Source organism: Octopus bimaculoides, chromosome 1, assembly GCF_001194135.2.
Source record: "Octopus bimaculoides isolate UCB-OBI-ISO-001 chromosome 1, ASM119413v2, whole genome shotgun sequence".
Classification (NCBI taxonomy): Eukaryota; Metazoa; Mollusca; class Cephalopoda; order Octopoda; family Octopodidae; genus Octopus; species Octopus bimaculoides.
Genome location: NC_068981.1, coordinates 121417203 through 121423798, shown reverse-complemented (window position 1 = coordinate 121423798; position 6596 = coordinate 121417203).

Below are 6596 nucleotides of genomic sequence, written 5' to 3'. Positions count from 1 at the left end.
GAATAGACTTCCATATTTTTACTGCACCACTTACAGATTGTATTTGCAATGCACGAGTTAGTGGATTCGTTTCTTTTTCTGAGAATTCAAAGCGTATCCAGACTGTCATTTAGGCATTTACTCACAAACGAAGTACACCAAATATTATTGTTATAATAGTAGACTGGCAATCTGGTTATAGAACCTGGATGTTTCGAAACAGCTGTACATAGTTATTCCCTTTCTTTTTGATTTTCAAAGTGATATTCACATCAGCAGGACAGCTAAAGTCAGTGACGATACATATTTTTTCTTGTCTTTCCCAAACAATATCCGGCGTGTTATGCTTTCCACTTGACAGATGTTTTGATGGAAATGTTCAACCAGTATTCCATGTCTTGATATTTGTGCGCATATTCAACAAGAGGGGGATTTTCTATATGCATACCAGGCCATTCATGATGACATTTAATTTTCTTTTTGTTTCTTTTTGCAGAAACATTGTGTGGCAGAGGAAGGTAATTCCTTGATATATTTTTTGGACAGCTGCTAATCACATGTGTGATATCTTCAACAGAAATAAGACATAATCTATATTTTCGGTTGCATCTTGGAATTCCATGGGCTTCACAGTCTCTTTGGTTGATTTGGTATTTAGTAGTAATCTCCTGCTCTTGGATTGCAAATGTACACACTTCGAAGTTTAATGTAATATCACGAATCGTGAGATGGTTGTGATCTGTAAATGGTTGTGAGTTGGAATGGGAAAAAGAAGTATGAATGCGCAATACGCATGTGCACACTAAATTGTATGAACGGAAAAGAAAAAAAGAAGAAAAGAACGCAATGTGCAAGTCAAAATAAAGAGAAGAATAAAAACGCAATGTCAAGCAAGCAATAGCAAACAATCTCAAACGCAGTGTCTGCATGCCACGTCTGACACCACTATCACGCAGCGTTGCTGAAATTTTCCCGTTTCTGCTGGATTTTTTGTTTTTTGTTTTGGCAGGTACTGTCTGTGAGAGCTTATACGACATTTGACATACATACATATATATATTTGTATGTATGTATGTATGTTTCTGTGTGTGTGTGTGTGTGTGTGTGTGTGTGTTTATGTTTGTTCTTCTCCTATCTCAATATGGCAATCGGTTTTGGTTTGTTTACATCTGCGTAATGCAATGTTTCACCAATGGAGGGATTTATTCGACTCTGCCTTTCAATGCGGATCCCCAGTATGTCCACAGTTCCATGAGTGACACGAGAGAATGCTGAAAGCTAAATATTTTACCAACATGCATAATTGACAACATCAACAACAGCAACTTCAAAACTACAACGGAAAATTCAAATTATTACTATTTACTTACATGGTGTTCATTACAGCTTCAAAGAAGCAAACTTACGCGTGATATTTGCTGACTGTATGGACAGAGGCCTTGTGAACATTCTTTCATCGGGACAACATAATCCTTCGTTTCGTTTAAATGGCACTTAACAAACCCAGAAATATTGGTAAAATAAATTCCAGATGAGTACTTTCATCGTCTCTGCTTACTAAACTCAACATAGTTTAAATTACTATATATATAATATCGCGCTACATGTACATTTTCATCCAAATTAGACTTGGAATATTGCTCGTTGTTAAAAGGTTCTTTTCTGTTTAAGAATACTAAATTATTTAAATATTAATTCAGATATTAATAATGTGTATATATTTCCCATCCAAAATTAGAACCGTGTATATTGAATCCTGTTGAAAAAAAGTTGCACTATTCGAGAACATTTAAACATTTTAAATATTTACGAAAATGTTGATAACGATCATATAATAATTTCTCATCCTAATCCTAGTAAGAAAACTGAACATTGTATCTAGTATATATCTATATATATATATATATATATATATATATATATATATATATATATATATATATATATATATATTACTATTTTAGTAAAAAATTTCTATGCTTATACAAATATTAAAAAACAAATATATAACACACGTTTTGCTAGTAATATTATTCATGAAGAATAAAGCAGTCTACTATCTATTACTATTTCTTATAACACCCATTACGCCATGGCAATAATCAATATATATGTATGTGTGCATATATGTGTGTACGTGTTGGTAAATGGGCGTGTTCTTGAGTGTATGTGTATATGTATTTGAACATATATATGTGGGGTGATGCGCGCGTGTGTAGACACACACACATATACTCACATGCACACAGTTATACATACACATATATCTATATAGATATATATACGTGTGCACATATACATTCACTATACATATATTTTTTTAGATGCTTTAATGAAATCTCAATATAGGAGAAAATTCACTTAAAAAATAAATCTGAATTAATTTAGATTATTTGCTGAATGTTAGAAATTTATGAAATTTATATATTATTCAAGTTAAAACCAGAATCTTTAAATATGAAAATACGATTTTTAAAAAGTTTTTTTTTTCTTTTAGTTTTCCTCTGAAGTAGACAATTTTATTCTCAAGGCGGAAATGCGTATATAACTCAACAGACGTACTTTCGTTGCGTATTCATCTTAACTTAGAATATATTGCAGAGAATGTAATTATTAAGTGAAGACAAGTAAGATATAGTGTAGATTATATTATTTGGTATTATATATGTTATAGTTTATGAAGTTAGTAAGAAACGAAACTTGGTTAGAATGTCGATCGTTTAACGCCAAGTGAACAATTTTACCTGGAAGTTCAAATATTATTTCAGTTTACTACCGCTTTTTTACTTCTAGGAATGTTGTTAGTTTTTCCGTCTTTCTTTTCATTTCAACAGTATTATTTCAACACCTTTTCCCAACAGAAACATATAATAAGCATTACTAATTCCAATATATCTCATCTACTAAATTAAACACGCATAATTATCAACTGTTTAAAGTCTGATATTTTTGTAAATGGAAATTCGAGACAACAACGTGACTGTGATATCCGCTTGAAGCTTATTCATTTTATTTAAATCACTAATGAATTTTACAAAGGCATTAATATCGCAAAATGTCAGTCATATCCCCCATGAAATGCCTGCTTTCGAAACTAATTAAGAAACCAATAAATGTTTCTAATAAAGTATAATATTTACAGGATTCGGAAAACCTGAATCAGTAATGCACATTGTTTAATCAGAGAAGGCTTAACTCTTCACAAGCGTAACGTTGAGAAAAATTGGGATCGTCTTTGTGAAAATGCACTGAATCAATTTATATGTTCATAAAAGAGCCAACTGTGGAGCCTGTTATAACTAGGAGCCAATTCACTTTCAAACCATACGACCCTATTTTCATAAAAGAGAGCCGGTTTCCAGAGTTGATTAATGTTCAATAAAAGTGACCCAGATACTACAGCAGAAAGACGTTCAAGCCAACATTTTTATCACTGTATATTCGACAAAAATTTCCGGTGTAACAATAAAATTCGTTAAATAATATAGGTTTATGCAATGCTATTACAAGTAGACGGTCGCATTTCAGGTTAGATTCTTTTTGAAACGTATGAAAATTACAGTTCCTATATCATTCAAATGTAACCGTACTCTTAATACATACTCATGTATTTCATTCCATAGAGCATAACATCCACACTATAGTATAATTTGTGAGTTATTTACGTTTACAAGCCATATCGTCTTAAAACTGGAAGTCAGATTAAAATGATTTATAGGAAATGTTAATCTGTCAAAAGATTCTAGAAAGACGACATAAAAGGGATAAAAACAAACATACCTCTAATTGGGTGTATGTTGACAAAAAAAAACTGTATCTAGATGTTATTAAAGAAAGCCCTCGGGGTGAGAATTAAACATACTAAGCATAAATAGTAACGCTGTTTTGCATGAGTGGCGTATGAAGTGGAAGTTAAAGAAGTTGATGAAGAAATATTCAGATTTTGTGGCTTGCGGATGATAACTACTAGGAGTTCAGATGGTGAAGGTGAAACTAATCCACAACTGTTTTTAGGAACAGAGACCGTATCAAAAATCCTTATGAATGTATGTTGTGCTTTACAACAACTTTCCAAAAGTGATCGAACGTTATATATTGTTAAGTGGAAAAAGTAGAGGTTCGTAAGAGAGCAAATCAACCAATTTTTGATGCCTAATTTATAAAAATGCACATGTAACAAAAGTTCTACTCTATATCTATTGCTTTATAGATCTTGCATGTTTCATAAAGTGAAGAATGTGTTTATATGTCTTTAGGAAAGTACATGTAATATTGTTTCAACAATATTTCTGTATGCAATTTGAATTATAATTATTGAATTATATAATTTTGTTCATATCACACACACACACACACACACACACACACACACACACACACACACACACACACACACACACACACACACACACACACACACACACACAACACACACACACATACACATGCAAACAAACACACACACAAACACACGTGCACACACACACATACATACATACATACATACATACATATATACATACATACATACATACATATGTAGGTGCATTGTTATAGGTTTATTATAATTTAAAAAAGGCATTTGTTCTTTCAATAATTTGAAAATCTTATCTGCAGAAAAAATATTTTACCTTCCTGTGATAAGAAAGTTTCTAATACTAGAATTTAAAAAAACGTGGAACATATTACTTTTGCTAATCAAGTTATTGCTATAGTTTAATGTGACTGTGTGCAGCAACATCCATGTAGAATGATGCAGGTTACTTTCTATACATTTTTATAGTCAATTTACTGCAGTGTAAATACTCTACTCACACTTGAAAATTATATTAATTCCATCAACAGTACGAGTATCAACATGTACGAGTATCATAGTTTCAAAATTATTATTATTTAATACTGTTGTCGATGTCTTACCAACTGCTGCATCTTCGACATGGCTTGTATGGCATTACTGAGAAATATGTTTATTTGCTCCAAGCGTACACAGGTTTTACATGAACTCCTAGATTACAAACAGATGGCTTTATTGCAAATGAGATAATTCCGAATAGAAAAACTGGCTTTGTGTTTTCAGCGACATTTATTGTATGTTTGACTGAGTGATTGCTTTATTTATTGCGCACTAATAAGATAATATAAGTACTTAAAACGCGGTTTACATTTAAGCAGAAATGATGTAGCTACCATAATGTTTTCAACTCAGCAGCTAACTTGGTGTTCTAGCTTAGCTCGGGCGCTTGCTTTTGTACCATAAACAGTACTCCTTTATTATTGCTATACTGATAATTACTATACTATTGGTAGTTTTGTTGCCTTTCTAATAAATGTTATCTTGTATTTCTGTGATTTTATGATCTGTCTTCACCTTCTTCACCTTATACGAAATTTTGTTTGAGACTTATACATTAATAAACGTGAAATTCTGTCTGTCTGAGACCCCAATATCACAGCCTATATTTGCTCTACATAAACATATTATATATTTTTAGAGTCAGGATGATCCAGGGATTAAAAATCTGTTCTTCATTTGGTTCTTGAACAGCTGGCATTAGGATCTGATTTTAAAGCATTTGGGTTCCTATTTCTTGCAGATAAAGCTTGGCTGATTCACACCATCTTGGTTGGCGTCTGTCAGATGACGTCAGAGATCAAGGGGAGAGAAGTGACATTCGCTTCGTTAATTTTACGTCGACATAAGAACTTTGGGACAAATCGGCCAACGGAGTTCAAATTGGGATTGGAACAATAGAATGATTGCATTACAGTATTAATTCTTATCCGTCGTTAACTTCTGATTAAACACCAGCGGCGCATACAGTCATTATAGATGTATTATAGCCATGCTCTTTAGCTCACTTAGTTTTGGGCCGCACGCCCAATTAGCCCTCCACAGCAGCTACCTCAGGATTTCGCAAGGAGTGCACCTTCTAAGCTAGAATAAAAATAAAAGTGATATGTTAGTAATTATTTGAGGTCATTTTCAGTGTTTTAATAGAGTACTGTATTTATCAATACTAAAATTCACGATGCGGTATATCCATAGATTCTGGTCGTCACAGGATTACTAACAGGTTAGTGTAAGAAATGAACACTACATACATATCGTAATTTATGTAGTTATCAACTATATTCTTATTCAGATAGAAAAGTGAAATACTAATATAAACCCAGTGAGTCCAATGAATGACACATTCTTTTCAGCAAATTAGCTTGCCAACGACGGCAAACATAATGGCGATGAGGAGGTGCAGGAGAGGAAGGAGCAGGAGAGGGAGGAGCAGGAGAAGGAGGAGCAGGAGAGGGAGGAGATGGCAAAGATAGTGGGGGGCGAGAATGAAGAGAAGGAAAAGGAGGATCTTGAAGTGGAAGAGAGGAGTATGACGATGACGACTGGGACAACAACAGTGACGACGGTGATGAAGACGACGACGACGACGACGAAGACGACGACGACGACGACGACGACGACGACGAGGAGGAGGAGGAGGAGGAGGAGGAGGAGGAGGAGGAGGAGGAGGAGGAAGGACTGTCGTCGACGATGTCCACGATGGCAACAAATGTGCTGAACACGATGACGACGGCAGCAACGATGATGAGGAGGGCAAGGAAGTGGA